Source organism: Hylaeus anthracinus, unplaced genomic scaffold (genome assembly GCF_026225885.1).
Source record: "Hylaeus anthracinus isolate JK02 unplaced genomic scaffold, UHH_iyHylAnth1.0_haploid 2, whole genome shotgun sequence".
Taxonomy (NCBI): Eukaryota; Metazoa; Arthropoda; class Insecta; order Hymenoptera; family Colletidae; genus Hylaeus; species Hylaeus anthracinus.
The window spans coordinates 2,278,483-2,302,755 of NW_026534838.1; the positions used below are offsets into that span (position 1 = coordinate 2,278,483).

The window sequence follows — 24,273 nt, forward strand, 5'->3', positions numbered from 1 at the left end:
GTGTCTTAATTAGGCGATGACAGCGCGGATAAATGATGCGCATCGCGCAAAGATTGCCTGGGTAAACTTCCCCCGCGGATTTTTTAATCTTCTTAGTTCGTTGCTTCGGCTCTTCGGGTAATTAGCGTCAGGGTGAAACTTTAAAGAATGATTAGGCACACTGAGCCACCTTTGGGGATTTCAACGGAGGGAAGGGTTGAAGCTGCGTGAGAGGACGTTAGTCGCGAAAACTTCGCCTCCACTCTGTTTAATTTGAGGGACTTGGTGTTTGAAGGCGACACGGGTCCGTTCTTTGAAGGGGGCGCAGCTAGGGTTCAGATATTCTGCGTGAAGATATAACTAATTACATTTGGAATCGATTGATCGATCAGTATTAAATTCGAGAGACTAATTTCAATTGCAATAATGTTCAACATCTTTTTAGGTATCCAAATCTAGGAAACTTCATATATTTACAATATGAACATATTTATCCCAAACTCTTAAGATTTAGACTTGTACAGTAAGTCCCATAAGTATTCGTACTCTCTATGTCTGTTGAAGAATTTAAATTAAATGAATTAAATTAAATTATAGGCTTGGTGCTTTCACGTAAATATTTCATTATAAATACGTTCACGAGTAAACTTTACACATGTATAATATTTACAATTACAAATTTATTTGGTAACACGAAGCATTCGTTTAAATTAGACAAATTTCTTTAATAAATATAGAGGGTACGAATACTTATGGGACTATCTGTATGAAAATAAAATCACACGTTATGCTTTTATTATTATATTTATTTGAAAGCATGAAATCTATCATCTAATTTAATCGACATAGAGAGTACGAATACTTATGAGACTATCTGTATGTAAATAAAATCACACGCTTTGCTTTCACTATTATTATAATTAAATTATTATTATTATATTTATTTGAAGGCATGGAACCTATCATCTAATTCAAATAAATTTCTTTAATAGACATAAAGAATACGAATACTTATGAGACTGACTGTATTTCCCGTCCTAGGTGCAGATATGCAACAACCTAATACCAACACTTAAATCGTTCAATCTCTGAGTTATCTGGAAGCATTGCAGCAGCGAAACGTCGAGAGCCACCGCTAATGACTCCGACAAAGGTGTAATTTCTGCCCGGCGGAAAAAAAATCCATATTTCTTCGATGACGAAGACATCACTTGGCCGAAAGGAAGGACAGAAAACATTTCCACCCTCCTAGAGTGTACTCACGGAGAAATGGTACGAGCATTCCATCTTGAGCTAAAACCGTGCTGCACGTCAGAGCGTTGCGCGTCTGTATGTGTGGGTGAGGGCTATAGGGTGGCAGGGTGTTTGGAAGACGAAGAGGACCACGGAGTTTCGGAACACCGCATCACTCTGCTCTGTTGCCAACCCAGGAAAGGGTATGAACCGTCTCGCTATTTTAGAACTCGTTCCAAAAATTATAGAAGGGCACACAGGGTTACAAATTAATCAGTCAAGAAAATTCAGGCATTAGTGACGCACAAATAAGTAGAAATATTTACGATTCTTGAATGAGTTATAGACAAGGGATCAATATGTGCGAGTCTTGAAAAATGTTCTCGGTACATTGTACAGATAGTATTTTTATCTAACTTCCTTTTAGGTGTATTACACAAGAAATAGTTAACAAGTTGACTGTTAGAGTCTTGAAAATTTCTAGTGCGATCAAATTTTGTTCGCAGACAATTGGAATCTCCATAATCAAACACTAATTGTGCTGTTTATTTTTGTAACTTCGTTCAAATTCATTTACTTTGACATTTGACTTTCAAAATTATGTTTATACAGTTCTTCTGTGAAAAGCACTGTCACCCATATATGACCGATGTGGCGATCAACGTGACGCAAATGCGTTTCCTAAAATTTCAGGAAACAATATATTACCTCCCTTATGAAGCCTATGCATCAAGTTCTAAGAAGACACCCTCCAGCATTCAGCTGCAACTAAAACAGTTCCAGTTCGTTAACAAATCAAGCACTCACGAAACAAAAGGAACAGAAATCGCTTTCGCAGAAAACGTCAGAAAATCGACCGACACATCACAGTTAATCAAAGGCCGGCACGAGGCGTTAATAAGTGCAGCCCTCGGCTGGCAGCACGCGTTATCAAGGCGCGAACCGTTTATTAATAACGAAGAAAAGCTATCTGGAACGCCCCTCGCCAGCGTGTAACTCGAAATTCCGCTCGCAACTTCGTTTCTTGCACGTGTGTGCGTCAGGGTTATATCCGTCGCTACCCTCGGCCGTCTCTCGGGCGCCTTTCCACCCCCGAACGCTCGCCCCTCGAGAAGGTCGGACGAAGGGGTGGATATCTCGGCGTCCTGTCCGTAATATCCCTAGCCCTCCTGCTTCCAGCTCCCAACTCTCCCTCCTCTCCTCCTCCACCCCCATCCGTCCCCCTCGCCTAGGAGCCATGAGCCAGCCCACGTTCACCCCCGGGGCCCGAGAGTTAGGAGGGTTGCCTGGCGCCCTTCTACCGCCCCCTCTGTCAGCCCCTCGCTTCCTTCTCACCCCCTTGACGGCACATAAAGTGCGGACGGTTAGGGGCCGATGGTTCCAGGAGGCGGTTGGGTCAGAATGGAAACGGACCGCAAGTGTACGAATATCTGCACGCGTGTGTTACGGCGCACGGGGAAGTGGGGGATGATTTTGTTGAACACCGGCGAGCCTCGTGCTATCGCGACGCGGCTTCGTTCGCAAAAATAACGAATTTCTAGGTGGAATTCCTTATTAGTGGAAAGTTCAGGGATTTTCCTTGTAGGGTGGATGGATTCAGGAGTAAGGAATGTTTGGGGAAAGTTATTCCAGTGGTCGACGGTTCGTACCGCGTGAAATAGTGATCGATGGCAGCGCTGTCACCAGGACGACTTTTATGGACGTGAGAATGTATGTCTTTGATATCTTCGGGATAAGGAGCAGTCATTGGGGGTTTTTATAATGTTTTCTCAGATTTGAGTATTCGAAACAACCTCAGTTATTGAAATATTTCTAGTAGTCGCTATCTAACACTCGCTATTCCTACTCGCTATTCCTCATAATTAACGTAGTATAAACCTGTCTAAAACTGCGGAATTTAGTTTTAAATAAAAGATCTCCACATAGTGACGAGTTAAAATCAAGCAAGGGTATGCACGTCAATTTTACGAAGAATTAGGAAGGATTACGTTTTTTTTTAACAAAATAATTGACAACTCATTCTGAATTGTTCTTACTAAAAGCTCGAAAATTGTCAAAAGATAATAAAACACGTAAACAAGAAAAATTGAAGAGAGAAAATAATTTTAGAAATTTCAATTTATTTAGGTATAATATTTTTCGAAGCACGGTACCACGCAAAGTGCCACTTCGCAGGTCGTACACCGATAACTTGACTCTTTACGTTTTTCATTTTTTTCCGCAGTTTTTCCGCAAATTAACGCTCGCCGTCCAAGGCGCGGATTACGAATGTAATTGATTTCAAGTCGTGAGCCCTCTCCATATAAAATACGTAGCAGTTATATTGGTAATATAAAGGACACGTACCATCAAATAATATTCTTATTACATTTTATAGAAATTTCGAGTTTTTATAGTCAGTGGTAATTTCTTATTTTATACGACAAGTATACAAGTCAACCGCACCGCAGTTGATATTTGGTCCGTTGTAGTCTTGATAGTCCTACTATTAATTCTTGTGTTTCTACTACCTAATATATCGAGTATACTCAGTGTTGGTGGCTGTGCCTGTGGAGGGAGAACGAGAGAGGAAAAAAGGAGCGGCGTTTCGTCCTGGGCCTGCTAGTGGGACTCGTCAATACCTAGCAGGCCCGCGCCTTAAACGCCCCATACACGATACGATCTGTTGTACAACGAATCCCGTACCGTCATTCGGGAACCCGCCACAATGGAATTGTATTCATACGGTCGAAGGATCCGTCGAATCGGTTGGTTGTACAACTCTCATCGTACGATGTGTTCTGCAACAGATCCTATCGTGTATGGGGCCCATCAGACGCCGGGATATTTGGAATTCGATCGAGACGATGGCATCTTATATACGACGTTAGGCGGGACCGAGCGCTTGTGAGAAGACTCGCGGCGTCCGTCCCTCTAGCGGTGAGGACAGGAGGTGCCACCATACTCAGTAATACTACAACCAACTTTTACAAATATCAGCATCTCCTGCGGAGCCTCTCATTCTCCGCCCACCTCCAACCCGTCGAAAATCAGCGATTACACGAAACCCAACCTGATACTTCTACATCTGTCCTTAAATTCACATAGTTCTTCTTCTTGTCACGCTTCTCGGCGGCTCGTAAAGCGTGGAGCAGTTAGGGCTCGCCGGCGAGGGGTAGTTGGTTCAAAATGAAAACCGACCGCAAGCGTACGGACGTTCTTACACACTCCCGTCCCGTGTCTGCGAAACGGTTTCATAGTTATTGCCGTAAACGTAACCAGAAATGCGTCCTGAGACAGCGGCGAGGACCCTTTGTCGCAGGGGCAAACGATTAAATTGCACGTCTTGCGGGCACCGCTGATGTACTATATCGCTGATGTCCTGGCCACGTTGTAGCCTTTGTCGAGCTAATGAAAAAAGGTTTTGGGATCGTTCCTCCTCGTTTCCGCGGCGGCTCGGGCTATTCTGCGAGGCCTGTCAGGGTACGGCAACGAAATAACGATTCTGCGAGGCCGAGTCGCGAGGACCTAACAGGGAGCGCACCGCCCGCCGCATTAAGGGTCTCGCGTTACGCTCGCAGGAGGTGATTATCGTCAGAAGTAAATAAAAACGCGGAATCTTATCTGCGAGAGCATTACTGCCGTGTCCGTCCGCGAGTATCCAATATCGATAATTACAGGGATATGTTTATCGTCCCACGAAGAGGGGAAATTTAATCACCGGCGGCGTGGTTCCCTTTCGTTTCTCATCTTCGTAGTTGGGATTGTGTCTAAAGGGATTAGGAGTGCAAGTCGAAGAGGGGCTTTTAGGTGATGCATTGGGTCTGACGATCATGTCAACCGGAAAGGACGATTGGGCTTGTCGTCCTGAACGTCGCTGTCTTAGCAAGCTATTTGGAGGAAGTATGAAGGATGTTTGAGCGTCGTGGGTGGTGTAGTCGTGGGGGAGTGTCAATTACTTGGGAATGGATTCTTAGAATGGATTCTACGTCATTGAATGTGCATAGAAACCCCGAAGCGTACAAAATGGGTGCTGAGTATGTTTCAAACCCCTTATGTGTGACAATGTTTGATGATAGATTGTAACTTATAACTGGAAAGGACGATTAGTGTTCGGTTCGACGTGAAGGAACAATTACGAGGAGGCCAACGAAAGTTTGGAATATAATCGCGACCCAAGGGAATTTTCTAGAGTCGTGTTGATATTGTTGGAAATATCATTTTAGTCACGGTAGTCGATGAGACCTTAAACGCCTCATACACGATACGATCTGTTGTACAACTGATTGTACGACGTGTTGTATAACGTGTTGTACGATGAGTTGAACAACCGACCGTACAACCTGGCACAACCAGCCGTTAAGAAGTGAAACTACCAACCTCCGAAGTTTGTATGAGAACCTTGCGGAAATAACATCATTCGTTTTCATCCTCAATAGATGTCATTGTCCTAAGCTCGGAGAAATCAAGGGCGATACACGCCTGTGCAACATGACGGTCCCACTTGGCGAAAGTGTCGACTTTTCCTGGGTCCCACAGCACAGGCCATGCTGTCACCACCTGTGTCCTTAGCGCCTCGTAAATAGGCAACCACTGACCCTCTTCTCGACAACGTCTATCGAAAGGAATCGCGCTGTGAACGGAACAATTGGCCTCGTCGTCCTGAACATGTCTGCCTTAGCGAGCTATTGGTGAAGTATGAAGCATGTTTGGGAGATCGTGGGTGGTGTGGTCGAGGGGGAATGCCAACTATTTGGGAATGTATTGTTAGAATGGATTCTACGTCATCTGAATATCTATCGAAACCCCAAGGCGTGGTACAAAACGGGTACCGAGTGTGTTTCAAATCTCCACATTTGACACTGTTTGATTCTAGATTGTAATTTATAGGTTGCACTGTTACTTCTACATGGATTGTACCTGGTGAACATGTCAACTGGAAAAGGCAATTGGGCTCGCCACCCTAAACATGTCTGTCTTACCGAGCTATTGGAGGAAGTATGAAGGATATTCGAGCGCTGTAGGTGGTGTGCTGAAGGAGGAATGTCAACTGTTTGGGAATGTATTCTTAGAATGGCTGCTTCTACGTCATGTGAATATCTATAGAAACCTCAAGACGTACCAAAAGGCTGCTGAGTGTATATTTCAAACCTTCATATTTGACACTGTTTGATTCCAGATTGTAACTTATAGATTCCACTCTTACTTCGACATGATTCGCATCTCGACTAAACATCATAAACATCTTCAAACCAAACGGCAGACCTCGCTGGCGAAGAACAAACAAGAAACAACCCACGACCGCCTCTTTTAATCACCCTTGAGAACCAAGTGATCCCATTGACGAGCGACCGTAGCCGAAGGAAGATATCCACAACGATACGCCGGGTACCCAATATCAGTAATTCATCCGTGGCAGTTTCACGAAGTTTCTCGGGTCACCCTCCGTCGTCCATAAAGCGTTCCTCTTGTCTCCATCGCGTAGAAGGAACGACCGGACGGAATAGTGCGCGAGGCCGTGTCGCGCGGTGGAGTGGGATGCTTGAATTAGGAGAAGGACGGAGGCATAGACACGCCGGATGTGCCGGTACGAGAGAACGAACAGGAGACTGGAAACGGGACAGGATGAGGGAGACGGAGGGTGAACAGGCGCATCCCCTCATGGCGATACATACGCACCCCAATATCGCCCCCGGGCCGTGCAATCACGGCATACAGAGAATGGGATGAGATCCAGCCTGAAAAGGAGGGGGGTCGGTGGCGGTGGTCGAAAGGGGATGGAGGTCGAGGGGGGTGAAGCTCGCCCACCCACCAACCCCCGACCCCGGTGCCGCCAATTGTGCGTCGTTGACAGGCCTGCATCGGGGAAAAACTTATTGTTGCGCGCGGAAAACCAAAGAGAACGCTTTCCCCAAGGGAGACCCTAGCACCAAAGTTGCGGATTAAATGCCTCGCGATAGGGGTGAGGATGTCTCCCCGACTTCTTTCCCCGTTCCTTTTCGGATCGCGTGATTCCTCTCCCTGCCACTTGATGCACTATTTATGTCCGAATTATTCCGCTGAAAAGGACGATCGACTTTACGGCCTCGAGCCGAGAAGACAGGGTTCGCGGTCGGTTTGAAGAGAAGGGAAGAAAGCTGAGCTCCTGTTCTTTTTACGCGCTGATGATTGGAGAGTGGTACTGTCGCTCGAAAGTCTTTGAATACCTGCTGTGTTTAATACTAGATTTACGGAACACGGTCATTTTGATCCATTCCTAATTTCTCAAGAAAAGCTACAGAAAACATTTCTTTCCAACCACTTTTGCTGTAATAAACGTAAACGTGATCAATGCTTTTTAAAAAGTAAACAAGAAAAAATAAAGAGCGCAGTGAAGTTACTAAGATCCTCCGTAAACCTAGTGTTAATATTTAATAATAGTGTCTAAGAATGTCTTCTTTCCTGTCAATCAGTCATCCCAATTTCTTCTGGTAACCTCGCTAGTGTAGATTTTATCAATAATACTGAATTTACTTTTTCAACGAAATTGTTTGCAATCTCCTTTCCATTTTAATCGCATAGCGAAAGACACTGTGATTAAAATCGAGAACAGGGCGCAACGAGTCGTATATTCGATTAAATTGCTTGAAGTATAAGTGCAATAAAGGTCCCTTGTGCCGCGCGACAAAGGGCGAAATAATTTCAAACATTATTGAGCCTCGAATTTCAGCATTGAATTTGGTCGAATTTCGACGCGAAATATCGAGCTCGACGGCGCACAAATTATCGTAGCGAAATTAAATCTTTCTCGTCGGGGGAAAAAAAAGGAATATTCGTCACGCGTTTTTACAGAGGAGTTCCGCGAGTTTCACCAGCGGTCCAAGTAGAGCATGAAGCAAGAAAAATTTCTCGCATAAAAACAAATGAAAATTTATTTCGCAGCCCTCTCCCGTTCTCGGATTCGTTAGTTTTGATATTTTCAGACATCTGACAGAAAGAAAACAATCCATACCGCTGATTAACCCTCGGCAAAAATTTTAACTCGAAAATCGAGTTCTAAAAATGACGGTGCACTCGTAACGAACAAAGGACGAGGCGTTTGCGCGAGGATTTTTCATCCCGTTCATTGGGATCACGTGTCACCGACTCATACCCTCCCCTTTTCTCCAGTTCTCGCGGCGTATGGGCACAAAAGCAGATGTCAAACTTGGTAAATTGAATGAAATGTGTTTCAAGGAATTGTGTTTCAAGGAAATTTACTACTTATCTTTTACATGAAATGTACACCCTTCGTTGAGCATACCTGCGGCGCAGGAACGTCGACGGAAGGCGAACAGCGTGGAATGAAATTGAGTACGTCGACGTCGACGTCGGGAGCTTCTTCTCTGGGATTTATAACGGATGATCCCGCGGAGTTTCAGAAGAGCAGTGAACGAGAACGGGGCCGCGCGATGCATTTTTGAGTTTTTCATCTATCTTTGGCAAACGTCCTTGTTTCGTCTGGAGCTGTATATCTTTTCATTTTTTAACCAAAAACGAGGATGACGTTCGAAGGTGATTGCGAGCGTGATTAATTTGATTGGAGTAAGGCTGGGTTAGGTCACCACTGGTTTTAGCGTCATTAAAGTATCTAATACGACCATAAAAATAGCGTCACAAAGAAAAATAGAATTATAATGAAAATTGGAAATATTACTGAGCATGCAATAATATGAATTGTGTGGATTTTACAGACAAAACACATTTTGTATAACTAAAAGAACGGTCTTTCTGGTTTTGACGCCAACCTTTGCCATGGGATCATACATTGTTTCCTATAGCTATAGTGCTGTGTACTCAGCATTTTCGACACGCATGCGCGAGTGCTTTCAGTGCGTGGCGAGCTTGTAAACTAGTGGCGCCACAAGCGCAGTAAACTGTAAACTATCTAGATAACCAAACTACAGATTAGAAAAAAGAACTCTACATCTTCGTCCTGGCTCTCTAAATGATCATGCACAAATCGTATGTTTAATTAATTTTTTAAGAACTGAGGTGATGAATGTAGAATGATAGTAGATTCTATGTTCAAGAGAAGAGAAAAATTGTGGATCTCATAGTAATATGAATTAAATGGATAGACAACGTTAGTGACTGTATCAGACACACTGATCCGACTGGCCAGTTAATAATCGAAGTAAATCGAAGAAGAGAACTCGCTTCGTGGCTCTATTTACCGCTTGTACGTGCTGTCATAACAATCTAATGGTCGTAACACCGCGTTAATCATTCCGCTTTAGAATCCCGGTCTGTTGCCATAAAAGCAACTGTAAAATGTTGACAAGCTTCTCTCTGTCCATTTGCCGGAGATTTGTTTGTCGTGTCAATAGCTTTATTGGGTAAATGTTGCGCCCGGCGCAGTATCATACGTCAGGTAAATACATATCTCCTTGCGCTTTCCGGAAGCTGTTATTCCTCGAGTTTGCAGCAATGTGCTCGCGTAATAGCGAACTTGAAATACGAGGGATCGAGCTCTCGCCGTGTATTCTTCGAGGGCTGATCTTTCTTTACAGCTGGAATTCTCTTCACTTGAGAAAATACAAAATTATGTACCTATGAGTCGATTAAAATGGACCATTTTGACCAGTTCACAGTGGCAGATTTAACAAGAAGAAAAGTAAATTTAGTTACAAATTGCAACAAATTTTGTAAATTCTTATAAATTATTTTTATTGATAGGTAATATTAGGTGGATCTTAGTTTGAATCTAAGTAAGTGCTCTTTTGCGTTACTTCAAATTAGTAGAAAGTGCGATCGCCAGTTTCTGAAATGATCAAGCTCGTTCGGGTCGAAATTCCGTTCCTAGAATTCTGAGTTATTCATTTACAACGACCGAGTACTTAAAGGTTCACGAATGTTTAATGCTGGATGTTAAAATAGTCGACTGTCCTGGTAAGTGGAAGTCCAGGTTCGGGATTCTTGCCATCAATTCAAATTAATGTTTATCGATAAGAAAACACTTTAATCAAAGTAGAAGCTGATACTATACGCTTCGATCCACAATTAACTATATTAGGAACTCGATATTTGTTATATTTAAACTTATTTACCTTTCGATCGAATTTATTTACTAATTAATTCAAAGTTACGGTTTCGATGATACAAAAATTGTTTACTGACTATATCAACTTAATTTTAGTTAATTTGTATCATTTTTATTATTAAAATATCCGTTTCTATCACCTGCTCTACGTAACGCTAATGACTGATTTCTTTGGTAAATAAGAACAAGCTACTGTTACAGAGCCTAATCATATCTGCAAATAGAGATTTCTAGTTGGCATTTAAAGCACCCCACCGGAACGACGGACGCACTGCATCGCTCGAGTTTCCCTGCCATTTTGATTTCATCGTCAGCTAATAATCTCTTCAGCGTTCCACCCCTTGCGAAGCCAGGTGAAACCGGCTGGCGCGGGGGCGCTGTAATTATGAATATAAATCGACGGGCAATGGTGGTAGTAGCGCTACGGGGACGGAGAGGGTGCTGACGAGGGACGACGCGAAACGAGAACCGAGGATGGAAGCAGTGAGGCCCAGGGTGGCGCGGTAAGGTTGAAAATGACGCCGGTGAATCCTACGTTTGCAGTCTTTTAATTTTAATTAAGGGTGAGTCCAGAGACCTTCCTACCGGGGATTCATAAAAAAAAACAGTCATGAAGCAATACTGCGAAGGGTCGAGCAGCATTTCTTCGATTCCCTGTCTGAGGGATGTTCTTCGCGATATGGGCGAGGGTTATACACGCTTGATTTTATTTTCGAGGTTGGGTCATTCGCTCTTCCAGTTACTTAAAATTGTAGGTAGAATTGTTTCTGTACAGTTTTAACCCTTTGCACTCGAGAGGTGACTTGAGAGGCGTGATTAGGTTTCACGCAGCAAATCTACAATACCTAATGTTTCTTCAGGTTTAATTTCTTTGGAGCTCGAAGTGTCGATAAAATGATTGTCGGTGATGTAAAGGTGGCCTTATTTTCAAATCTAGATAGCTTAGAATGAATGGCAATAGAATGCCAAGAAACATCTTGAGTTGCTTGTAGATACCAGAGAAAAAGGCCTCGAGTGCAAAGGTTTAAGGGTAAGTTCGTGGTCCTATCTTGAAAGACCCACAATTAAATAAATAATAATCAAGCTTAGTAAAGATATTCCAAAAAGGACTCCATATTCTTGATATTTTAAACGAAAGTACAAGCGATAGTAATTAAATATGCAAAATGGTTATTTAATCCTACATCCTCTTTTGGAAAACCCTTTACGTTTGTGTCCGGGGTAGTCGCGTCGAGTATGAAATATCCACCCGGTCGAAGCAATCAATGTTTACCAACGTCACGTCGCACTCGACCGCGGACAAGCCTAAACGACAACTTATCCAACGCCTATACAAATCCGACCAGGTATTCGTTATTCGCGCGAACGGTCGAAGCTGGTGAAAATTCGATAGCATTGTGAATCGTCGCGTCGCTCCGTGTTTCTAAACCCGTCCGCGTTTCACTTTCTCCGGGTAACGCTGTCAATCGACCGGTGCTCCAGTTTTTTTTCCCTTCCCGTTTCCACATCGCGACCGGTTCGAATCGCCAGATAAATTGCCAGCCTCGTAAGCCGTAGCGTCGTCTCTGGCCGCCTTCCGACATTAAGCCGTGCTCGCAGCGGCCATTATCGCTAACGCGGGGCTGCAGTGTTGGACGGTGTTCAGCTTCTGGGATCGTCGCTGGTCATTGCAACCCCCGCCGAAGGAGCAACCGGGGGGTCGAATGCACCCTCCGCAATGACAAACCCCTTGGCTCGAGCAGGTCGATATGCGGTACGTGCACACGGAGCGCTGTGCTGCTCGTACGAGCAAAATTTTGAACGCTAGAAAACTAGAAACGAAGAATTGCGAGCCGAATTCTTCTGTATGGCGGCTTGAGTAATCGGTGAATATAATTGGAACGATACTCGAACGAGTGTTTGAATATTATCGTGTAAACATGAAACTCCTTGATGAAACATCCGATTCAAGTACTATAGATATTCAGAAACCTAACCAACGTGTGCGATGTTTGATTAGTCAAATATTCATGTATGAAGATTATTCAAATACTATTCGAGTATATAAGTGTATTATTAGAATTGTTTGAATTTTTAATTCGGATCGAGATTTCGCTCTATCCCTGGTTCGAATGCAATATATGGCGAGAATTTATATTGTACGGATTCCAAAGTGTTAATATATTATACTTAACGCACGAGGGAGGACAAATGACCATTATTTTTGAAATTCCGAATAATTCCCGCTCGAGTGCGCGTACCTAGAATTTTGTTGCATCGATTGGTCAGCATTTCTGAACTGGCGTTTCCTGAATTTTGTTGTTTCGCCAGCGAATTGTATTATAAATAAATTTAACAAGCAGCAATATAAGCCGGAAAATGGTTCTATCACGAACGGACCCGATCATTTTGGCGATTGAAAATTTCACTTTTAATTTATGGCGTCCAACACGAAATTGCGTTCCCTGCACATTTTCTGCTATTGATTTTTCCCCGTTAATATTTTCTACCGTGCTACGTTGACGGGATATCGCCCCCGTGTAACGCCTGTAGAATATTACATTTTTTACACACGGTTAGTATAGCACGGCGTTAGATCTTATCAAGTTGTTAAACGTTTTTCATCCACGCTCTTTCGTTATTTAATCGGAAAGCGATATAAACCGTCGTGAACACGCGGACCGTACTTTCGAACCTATTTCCATATCTTTTAGTGTAAAATAGATGAGGTATGTACAATATGACGATATCGTGATGTAGCGTGATGTAACGGTGATGTGATGATATGACGAAGTGATTTAATGGGTGATATGATTATATGACGAGGTAGTGGAATTATGATATGACGATATGACGAGGTGGTGGAATTATGATACGGCGGTATGACGAAGTGATGGAAGAATAATGTGATGATACGATAAGGTGATGGATTGCTGACATGACGAAGTGATGTAATTATGATATAACGATATAATGAGACGATGTAATGATGATATGCCGATATGACCATGTAATGGAATAATAACGTGATGATGTGACAGGATGATAGATTGCTGATATGACGACATGACGAAGTGATAGAATTATTATATGATTATATGACGAAGTGATGGAATTATGACGTAACAATATGATGAGGCGAATTAGTGATGATATGACGATATGACGATATGATGGAATAATAATATGATGATATGACAAGATGATGGATTGCTGATATGACGAAGTGATGTAATAATGATATAGTTATACAACGAGGTGATGAAATTATGATATAACGATATGACGAGGCGATATGACGAAGTAATGGAATAATAATGTGATGACATTACAAGATTATGTTTTATTAATATGACGCCATGACGCCATGATGTTGTGACGATATGACGAGGTAGTAATACATTTAAAGACAATGTGATGAACTGACAGTCTGATGATACAAAGAACTAGAAGTTAAGTAGGCGAAATAATTAGCATCTGAACACATACTGTGTCGAATTGAAATTAAAATTACGAATAGCCCCAAGTCCAAGCGCACAATTGCGCATTTCTACATAAAATATATGTTCGCACGAGCGCCCAGTTATTGCGCCTGACCCATCGTACTACAAAATAAAAAGTCGGAAATCCCTGTTCCGCGCAATGACGTCACGTGGGGAACTCCGCGCTCGTCCCACCGACAATTTTTTCGATCGTTTCGAAAATGTTGCCCTCCCCGACGATATTGATCCGGCAAGCACGCGCGCCGCAAAATACTCGCACACTTTTCGCGAAACCAGAAACGCTCGACCCTCGATCCGTTCGTTTCCAGGTTACACCGGGTACATGCGTGGCGCACGTAGATGAATTCACACGTGCGGGAGTCAGCGGTCGGGCGTAATTCAGATCATCTTTTGTGGGCATGCGGCACACGTGTGGGTATTCGTAAGGGCAACGTGTGCTCGAATGAGTATGTATGTGTGTGTGCGTTTGCCGTTGCGTGAGCGAACGGACGTGTGCTGGAACGGGAGGATAGGGATGACTCCAGTATCCAAAGGGGTTCTCAATCCTTTTCCGCTGGATAATGGAGAGAGAGTCGATTCCGATCGATTTGATTCGATTAAAGCGGTTGTTGGGTCGTTCTTGAACAAAGTGTACAAAGCACGAACCGCGTGCTACAAAACCGACTCTGCGCAATTCTTTGCCGCTCTCAATCAGCCTGTAGCGCTTAGTTGACTGAAAAATTACTGGTCAGTTTTCACGTTTTCTTTAACTTAGCTCTTATACGACCACACGATTGTGTGCAAGATGACTTGTCTTAAGTAACCAAAGGAACATGTTTTTTGCTGAGTCCCTTTTTATTTTAAATGTTAATATTACTGTCTTCACGGGTTAATTTTGGTTTGGTCACTAATTAATTTCGATTGAGTAATTAATTTAAACATTACAACCAGAAATAAAAATTAGAATTTCTTTCTTTGATTCAGCTCGAATTAGATGCTAATAAGCGATCGCTTTTCACATTTACGGTAACCTACTTTATCTTGGAAGAGTCATGCAAAATGCTCTGGAGCAGTATTTGCAATGAGGGTATGAATTTTATTCGTTACACAGTCCTTGAACGTTCGAAGCTGAGTAATTATCTGCATTTAATGAACTGGAAGTTAAGCGGGCTGAATATTTGTGCCTGAATAAATATTTTTTGGAATTAAAATTGAAATATTATTCTTTAGATAACTTTTGAAACGTCCGCCGTTTAAAACAAATAGCTGCTTTTAAAAACTGAAATATTTAATACCGACATGAAAAATATAAAACAAACCGAAATAAATAAACAAAAACATGAGCACTGAAACGGTAAATACGTGCGCATTATTTCAGAATCTTTTATACATTATACATCAGAGTTTGAACAAAATTCTGAAATAATTCATTTGGCTATTTAAATGCGTTATTTAACGTTTAAAAATGATTGCTTTTCATACTTTGGTGAATCACAGTGGCTCATAAAAGATATGAATTTTGCAAAAAAAAGGTTTACGATTATGCATGACGTTTTACGAAAAGAGCATCGAGTACGTATAGAAAATTGTGAAACGTTTTCGAAAGAGCAGTTCAAAGAGCATTATTTCGATAAAAAAGAAAATAAATAAACTACAATTTAAAAATACAGAGATACCTGATGTACCACCACTTCCTCTTTCAAATAAAGCTTCTGATCTGCTCATGGATACGGGCCAGTGTATTCGCGGTCGAAAATTCGGTCAAAAATTGTATTTATTTATTCAAAGTGTGCGGGTTGTCGATTGAACAAAAAAAAAAAAAAAGAAAAAAAAATACATTGAAGAGAATCGTTCGATGCACGTGCACGTAATGGGACGGCTCGCAATCAAGATTCATAATCGGCACATGTATCGTTGCGCAGTTTCGATCGGTCATCAGTCAGGCTGACAGCCGACGAGATGTCGATGCGGTTCTCCGCGTAATAAAACACACGGATTCCCGACATTTCGCAGTTTAGTTGCCGCAACGTTTTTCAGGTTGATTTTGTACACGGCCCACCAGTGCACGTGATAACACATAGCGGAGGCCGAGTATTACAAATAATAACGATCCGCGCGCGGACGCGCATACGGTGAACGCGAATGCACGCCGACGTAATAAATCTGAAACGTCAAACGACCACTATCGTCGGTATTATAAATTATTTGTCTACCCCAGGGCGATTATTTACTCCGCAACAATAACTCCTTGTTTAGTGCGTGTATCATATTACTTCAAAGACTTTGGAAAAGATTGTATCGGGAATAGATCGCTTCAGCAATAATTACTCTCCTTCGCGTTGACGAATTTGAAAAAAAAAAAGCATTTTGGAGTGTGCGGATCGGCTCTGCGGTTTCGGATCATAATTATCTTATTTGGGATTCCTACTATTAATTCCGCGTTTTAAATTTACCGCCATGTTCGCTGACCATGTCACTCTCGACACGTGACCTAACAACCGCAGTCGTGTGCATAGCTCCGCAATGCAAACACGGGATAATGGTATCCAGTCCAATCCGAACAAATACCACATATAATTAGTAATAACTGGTCCAGTAAATGTAGATAATACGCTACGGTTACACACGGGTGAATATTTATTGTAGGATTTTCAATCTGTATGCGGATTGTGTTCTGGGAACTTATAAATTAATCTCTACGTAATATTAATTATAATTTGCACTTATAGGAAGCATTAATAGTAGACATGGATGATGCAAATCTAGCCAATTTAGCCTATTCTCTGTACAGTTCTAGTCGATATTTGAGGTGTTCGAAAGCTACTATAGAATTCTCCTTCACTACCATTACATTACAGCTGTGTATCGACAAAGATAACTATAGTCGTGTTGAGGATGGTGGGTATGTTAGAGACGTATATAGAGACTTAAACGGCGAATAACGTTGTACTACGTCTTTTCGTTTCCACAGCTAGAGGCTATTAACGCCGTACTACGATTTCTCATATAGGAATGCTAGGAAAACGAATCCTAGGATTAAACCTTAGCTAAAACAAGCGGGAGTTACGATATTATAATTAAGTAGAACTCAAAGATGCCACTTTAAACTACATCGGACCTGAATTTCCTATGTTCATGAATTATACTAGTTGCGCCCCGCGGTTTTACCCGCGCGGAATACTATTTGTTTTATGTTTTTTGCGTTCGACTGACAGTTCAACGACGTGAATGTATTTTATGTAGGTAGTTTGAGTTCAACAGTTCAACCACGTGAACCTTTGTGAACTAGACAGTGACTGCCTTTTATTTTTCTTAACACAGATGTTTCAATTTATATTTCTGATTCCATATTTAGAGATATTGAGATTTCGAACTGAAATATTATTTTTATCAAAATAAAATGTAGCCTATGTTCTTCCTCAGGATCCAATCTCCTTGCCTAATTTTATCGAAATCTGTTCTGCAGTTTAGGCGTGAAAAGCATTTATAATGTTAGTTAATATAGAATTTGGATTTATTGTAATATGATACTATAGAACTTCGGAATATACAACATGCATTGTTGTATTCTTTTTTTTGAGGTGATTCACAGGACGAAACGAACTTGTATATATCACGCAAACTTTGCGAGTTCTCTTTTGGATAGGCGCAGCCACCTAGCGGTTAAGGGCGGTCGTTAGGGAGTAGCGAGTATAGGCTTAGACCGCTCAACATATTCTTATGTATTTCTACGCGAATGTAATATCGTTTTTTCTTAAAATAATATAGCCTATGTTACTCCAGATCAAGCAAGGAAGCTACTGTTAAAATTTGGTATCAATCGGTTGAGTAGTTTTGAAATGTTTGTGTTCATACAAACAAACGCTGTCTATTTGTATAATAATAAGATATATATATTTGAAAATATCTTTTCTAACGGTAGGATTTTATTGGGAGACAACATTGCCCGGAGAGTAAACTCTTCAATTTGTATAAAAGCTCCACGTGGTACACTTGTAGGCCATTTTCGCTTCAGCCTACATGCTGTGGGGTGGTTCGTTAAGATCGTCGATTGAAGCGTTGAAACGAAGCACGAGCTTATCACGAAAGATCTCAGCTTTGAATTTCTTCAGAATTACAAATAGGTTAACACAATCCACTTTGAGGATGTTTAGAAGGCAAATAGGCCAACGCTACTTCACTTTCAGAAGGTGCACGGCTGGGTCAAGGGCTGAGTAGGTCCTTGACATAAGCCATGCATCCTCATGAGCAGGTTGCAGTCAACTATCGGAAGCCACCTAACGTCGCACTGCTAAAGAAGAGGAACCTAAAACAACTATCTCTGCTTGGTCAAGCTAGACACATAAAACTGTAGGAATAGAACAAATCTAGCACTTGCGGGAGAGGGATCGGCTCCAAATGGTGGAATTAACCCATCACGAAATAAGAAAGACGCCAACAAGTACTGGACACAGCGAATGTGATCTTTATGAGCGGGTCAGCCGCGTCGGCGGTTCCACGACACCCGTTGCGTGGAAAATAGGCATCGGCAGACGTGCTCCTTGAACGAACAACAAGCGATCAGACGGGAGATACAATCGGGAGCTGTCGCGCGTAATTCCGATGGGAACACCAAGAGGGAATAATCTTCGTGGCGGGGGCGGCTCGGTTTTTCTCCGGCGGCTCTGCCGTTGACCGCGATCAGCGGTCTTCGCGGCGAAGTACGGATGCGTGCGCGTGTGCACGCGCGTGTACACACGCCTGGAGGGACCGGGGGGGGCGGGTGGGCGGGTGTGGGAGGACTGGCGTCGGTCAAGTGTGACGTCGATGCAGCCCGCCGCACTCACGGCGCTCCTGACCGCAGCGCTCGGGCGCTCAGCTCGTCGGGCGCGTGTGTCGGCCGGCCGACGCACACGCACAGGTGCGTGGACGCATCTCATTATAGGAGCGGGCAGGCCGCAAACACGGGCACGTCGGTGTCCTCGCACACGCGAAGCACGCGGCAATAGCGTCGGCCATGCCGCGGCATTCACGGACACCGGCTCACACAGCCGCGCTATAAATACTTATAATCGGGCACAGACACACGGCCGCAGAGCCGCACGGCGTGCACGGTGACACACTCAGGGGCCCTCCAGCAGCGCCGGTTTCCCCATTATCCACTCGCCCACTCGCCCGCCAACAGACAGAATACTCGCATGATGACTATTCAGGGAAACTGGCGGAGTGGGCGCGGGGCGTAGGGGTTTGGGGGGGCCGTACAGGCACCGGGGTACATCGGAGTGAGAGAAAGGGGGGGGAGAGGGGGGGGGGGGGGTGGGGGGGGGGCGGGGGGGGTGGCTACGAGAGGGGTGTACACAGCAGCAGCGTAGGTGGGCAACCCGAGGGGTGAGATGAGTAGGGGGTGGTATAAATTATACCGTTCAATCGATTTGCTGTCAGAAGACCCTCCACTGGCAGCGAGGAAGCTCGTGCCGCTGTTGCTGTTGCTGCTACCGTTGCGCTCTGCCACTGTCGCTGTTGCTATCGCGCGGAGCGACGTCGCCGTTGTTGCTGCGAGGGTGCGTTTAAGCGAACGAACAGACACGAAGGGGCGCACGTGCGTGCACCAAGGGGGATGATGTGCATCGATGGTTGCAGGGGCACTGCGAGAATGGGGTTGCGCGGAACACGGGATACGCGGCTGATTCCGAAGGGTTAAGGCACCCTTCGGAAGGGTTCATCTCGTGGTAGGACGAAAGGGTTGTCAGATGGGGAGAGAGGGTTGGGAGGCCAGCGGCAACGTCGATGTGCTGCGTCGATGCTCGAGGAGTCGCCGGTTTACTTTGGGGCCGCGATTAACCTTTTGATGCATCCGCAACCCGTTGACCGATATATCGCTGCCGCGTTTGTTTACAAGGCGCGCGCGAGCCGCGGCGAAGGAACGCTGGATGTCTCGTCCAACGTCGCCGTTCTCAATATTCCTTTATATTTCGTCTGAAAGGTTCTTTCAATCGAAGGTTCTATGGTCTCGAATAGCTGGCTTGATAGGGGGTGCATTTCCCCTTATTTGTCGTCTTGACAGGATATCAAGATCATCCTCGCTTCGGCAGGAGTCTCTCTGTATTGAACAGTCGATCACGTAGACGCTCGCGAGGGATATTGTTCTTTTGTCTTATTGCTGTTGCACCAAACCAAAGATCTTAGTCTTAGCAGCTTTGCAACATTGACGATTCTTAAAATTCTAAGATATTAGGAAGTTGTTCTGAAAGTTTCTTGCGTGAATTGCATTCAGTGTTTATATAAATGGACGATCTATTTTGTTAGATTTTAATGTTGCGACAGTAATGGAACAAAATAAATCGTACGCAATTCAATAATGTAACATTAGACATAAAATATTGTGTATGTATTACTTATGAAGTGAAAGAAACTTTTGAGACTGACAAGAACTGTCAAATCTATACACGTACAGTAAAGATTGGATAAGTGCAAGATGACTGTCCCTACCACTGGAGGGGTTCACCCTTGAGACGCAAGCCCTCCCCCCCATCTGCGAGCGAGCAGTGTAATATGATCCTAATCGATTGATACGCTTCTGCCGACTGCGTTTTTTTCTCGGACCTCTCTCTCTTTCACTCTTTGTCCTTTTCTACGTTCGACGCTCGACTCAAGCCAAATTAAAGTAAACACAGAATAGAAACCTCGACTGGATAAATGCAATGTTTGGGTCCCGATTTTCTTGCATTTATCCAGTCTTTACTGTACCGCCAAAATTCTGCGGTTGAAGTGAAACTGAACTATCGATCGATTCTCGATAATCTAAACCTATTACTGGTAATTCAAAAGCAATGAATGGGTATTTTATCTGTGTTTATTTGAACATACGAGTTAAATCGGTCAGATGAGCCCATCCCCAGTACTGTACGCCGTCCGCAAAGGAGCAAACGGCTCCATTGAGAATCGACGTTTGGCCGGCCGAAACTGGCGCCAAACGGATTCAAAACGGAACGCAAACAGTCGAGCACCGAGGGGGGGGGGGGGGGGTCAGGGAGCGAAAAACAATTTCAATGAATCCCACGGAAAAGCGCGGGAGAGTTAATCGAACGGCGGTGTGTGTGTATATGCTCGCCGAGGGTGGTTTAGCCAAAGGTAGAGAGGGGCGGGGTGGAAGGGAAGGGGGGGGGGGTGACGTTGCAGGCTAGCGCGAAGGGAAGGAAAAGTTTCGCGGCAACTTTCGTAATGCACGCCGGATAGTTATACAAAATTGAACGTCGGGGTGCCTCGGAAGGCAACAACGCAACACTCCGGGCAATGTGCCGTGTCTGGCGTTGAGGTGGGGTTTGGGAAGGTGGAGGGTCGGTAGCAAGCGGAGGTAGGAAAGGCGCTAGTAGGTAGAATGTGGTGGAGCGAGGAGACGGTGCAGGTGGTTGGGGCAGAGAGTCGAGATGCGGGAGTGTGAGTCCAGAAAAGAGGGTTAGGTTCCTGAGTCCTCGGTAACTCACCCTCTCGCCCGTAGAGCATCGCCAGAACTCCGGTTTGTCTCCTCTGTCTCCTTTCCTCCCGTCGTGGTTCTTGCGATCTGCCTGCCTCTCTGTCCGCGCTTTTCCGCCAACCCCACGATCCACACCCTTACGAGCCTCAACCTAACCCCCCAAACCCCTCCCCCTCGCCGGATCGCCACCCCTCGTCCGACACCGTACGTTCCTGAGCCCGTTCCTTGCTTCAGGGACGCACGGCGTGGCCGTAAAATTCCAAAATCCAAGAGGAGCTCGCTTAGTTGCTCTTCTTTTTCACGGCGTTTCTTCGTCCAGTTTCCTCGGCGTCTTCCGCTCTTTCTGCGCCTCGTTCCACTATGCCTCGCCCTAACCCCTTTTCTTGCAACGGGAACTGCCGAGGACCGAGGCGAAACTTTTCCACAGAACTCCCCCGGGGGGTTAAGCGTCCTCCACCTCCCCCCCTCCCGCTCCACCCCCCCCCCCGCGGAGATTCCAGGCATTTTTGAGAGTCCGGAGTAGCGACAAGTACAAAATAGTGCAGGGGACGTCGATGAAAGTGCCGAGGCAATTACTCGGAAGATTAATAATTTTGATAGAGCCCCGGAAGTTCCGGGAATCAGAACGCGACCTGGCAGGAGGAACTTCTTGTGCCCGTTTCTTGTCCGTTCCGGGGGTTGACTAGTGTTTCGGGTCGAAAATTGAGGGTTAGATCGGTTTCTGTGAAGAAACGAGCGAAGTGGACGAAGTGGAACAAAAATTGAGAAGTATTCCGATAAGCTCTAAAGCTAACTCCAGTTGAAATTCGAATATAACATTTGTATTAAAAAATGCAGTCTCATTGGGTCTCTCTTGAAACAACATTTTTAATCTATCGAATTAAAGTGAAAAAGTATAAAGCTTAAAATGAAGCAGAATTATCTGAAACTGTTACATTGCTCCTCTAATGTAAGAAGTGTTGCGACGTCTAGAGGATCGATTGGGTGATTTAATTAGGCGTTTAAATAGCTACTTCTTCTCTTCGGTCGATAGCCTAACTAGCAAGCATTGTGTATTTTCCTATAGACACAAAGGAAAAGCGACACCGGAGCTTCTGTAGAATTAGGAAAAGAACTTGACCTGTTCGCCGCTAGGGTAAGGTGTACTTCATGTCCATTTCAACAGGGCGAAGAATAGACCCTAGCACAAAGAGCAACCCCAAGCCAAACATCCCTTTGCATTAATTTCTGACGTCCCACTCAGCCGTATAATTGGCGTCCATTACAAAACACGGTGTCATTGGAAAGCAAGAGGTATCCGTGGCGGTCGTGACGATATTACGGTCGTTTCGTAAAGTCTTTGCTTGTTTAATTATGCGAACTGTTGGCCCATTGTAAAGATACGTGAATGTATACTAAATGTTCAGGGTTCGGTAAGGCATCCACTTCTTTCCTACCGATGTCTTCGAGCGCAAGTTATTTTCAGAAAAACATCTAATGGAAAATTTATCGTGAACGTTTGGATTCTCTTCGTGTGAGTATCAATTGTTTCTGTTATATAACGTCATTCTGTCACACTCGTAGCGACGAAACTTGAACTGACGAAAATTGAAATGCGAAGTTGCCGCGTGCTCAATTTCACAGCTACTATGTCCAAAACGTTGGACAAAATAATACTTGAAAAACTAATTGCAACTGTAATTGTATCAATCACTACTTTTTTTTTATTAAAAATCATAATTTAATAATAATATCAAAATTTTATTATAGAAAATATATCGTTACTAATTCTTTCTGTATTTGAGTCTTTTTTTGACTACTACCGTTGGAAAAGAACCACCTTGACTGAATTTAAATTTTAAATATAATAGGGTCTTGATATATCCCTCGATTAAACACGATTTATCAATGATTTAACCCTGTATTGGTCTGAGTAACTTTCAGGTCACCAAATAATTTGAGTCTTTCCAAGAAATGACGTATGCGTCTTAATTATATAATGTCTCTGATAGCCAATAACAATATTGATGACGGTTGACAATACCCTTAACTTGAAATATTAAAATAAATACCTTGCAAATTGTTTGCAGAAAACAAAAATTCGGCCCACAGAGGGTTAATTAATTTTTGCTGTTTCTAGGATTAGGATTCCTGAGTCGTCGAAATCCTCGCACCCCTTCTACTTCTAAAGAAAAGATGGAAACGGGGATGAAACGTTCGTTGGTGATTTTAAGTACATCCAAGAACAACAAGGCGTAAAATGGGGGAGGATTTCAAGAAACGCGACGATAATTAAGGCGGCCCTGTCGACCTCGAAAGTATACTTCTCGGCCCTTGGCCACTACGCCATACAGGCAAGTCTGTTATCCTCTTTCACCCCCTCCCGGCACCGTTCTCTTCGTTACCCACCTCCCCATGGACTGAAACTCTCCTGCTTGCCACCTTTCCTCCTTCCACGTCGTGTACCGTCGTTTCTCCTCGCCTTCGCCACCTCCCGCATCCACCCACGCCGACGTTACACCCGACCTAAGGGTTGAAACCACCCTCCATTTCCAGTGGCATCCAAGGCAGAGGCAAGCAGACTCTGGCTGGCAGACTGGCAGGCTTGCAGGGGATGTGCACGTCACCGTCTTACACTATCGTCCCGAACAAACACCCCGTTTCGATCCCCGCGCCTGGCAAGCCACCCTCCTGGCACAACTCCGTACCGCCATCACCTCCGTTCCCGTCGTCCCCGTCCCTCATCATCCAACTACGCTCCACGGTGGCCCAACCTTCAAGCACGACGTTCTACGTACGCGTCACGGGACGCGTAGATCGTCTCTGGGACGATCTACCCGAGGACGGAAAATAAAGACGAAGACGGGGTGGATGAAGGAAACGAGGGCAAAAAACGATGGGACGAGCGGGAACGCCTTGCGTGGCGCGGTTTGAACAGGGGGAGGAATCTCGAGATGACTCTGGGATAAAGCATCGCGAGTCGACCTCGAAGTCTACTGTTTCAATTCGTACTTTCGAATTGGTTGAAAGGGGTCAAATTAGACTCGGTAATATACAGTGATTAATAGACTGCGAATTTTTATGCATTTATAGGAAATTTGAATGTGCGAGAAAACTACAAAATGCAC

The 24,273-nt window shown here is 44.1% G+C and overlaps 1 long non-coding RNA gene across 2 annotated transcripts; it reads left to right on the top strand.

Moving 5' to 3' along the window:
* Positions 1–1,037: 1,037 nt before the first annotated feature.
* On the top strand, positions 1,038–7,651 carry LOC128892936 (uncharacterized). Of its 2 annotated transcripts, none has more exons than XR_008461206.1 (3): positions 1,038–1,415; positions 6,082–6,283; positions 6,371–7,651. It is a non-coding gene; the product is annotated as an uncharacterized LOC128892936 (long non-coding RNA). The 2 variants fall into 2 exon arrangements; XR_008461205.1 differs by lacking the exon at positions 1,038–1,415 and adding an exon at positions 5,566–5,910 and having other exon boundaries at positions 6,068–6,283.
* The last annotated feature ends 16,622 nt before the right edge of the window (positions 7,652–24,273 follow it).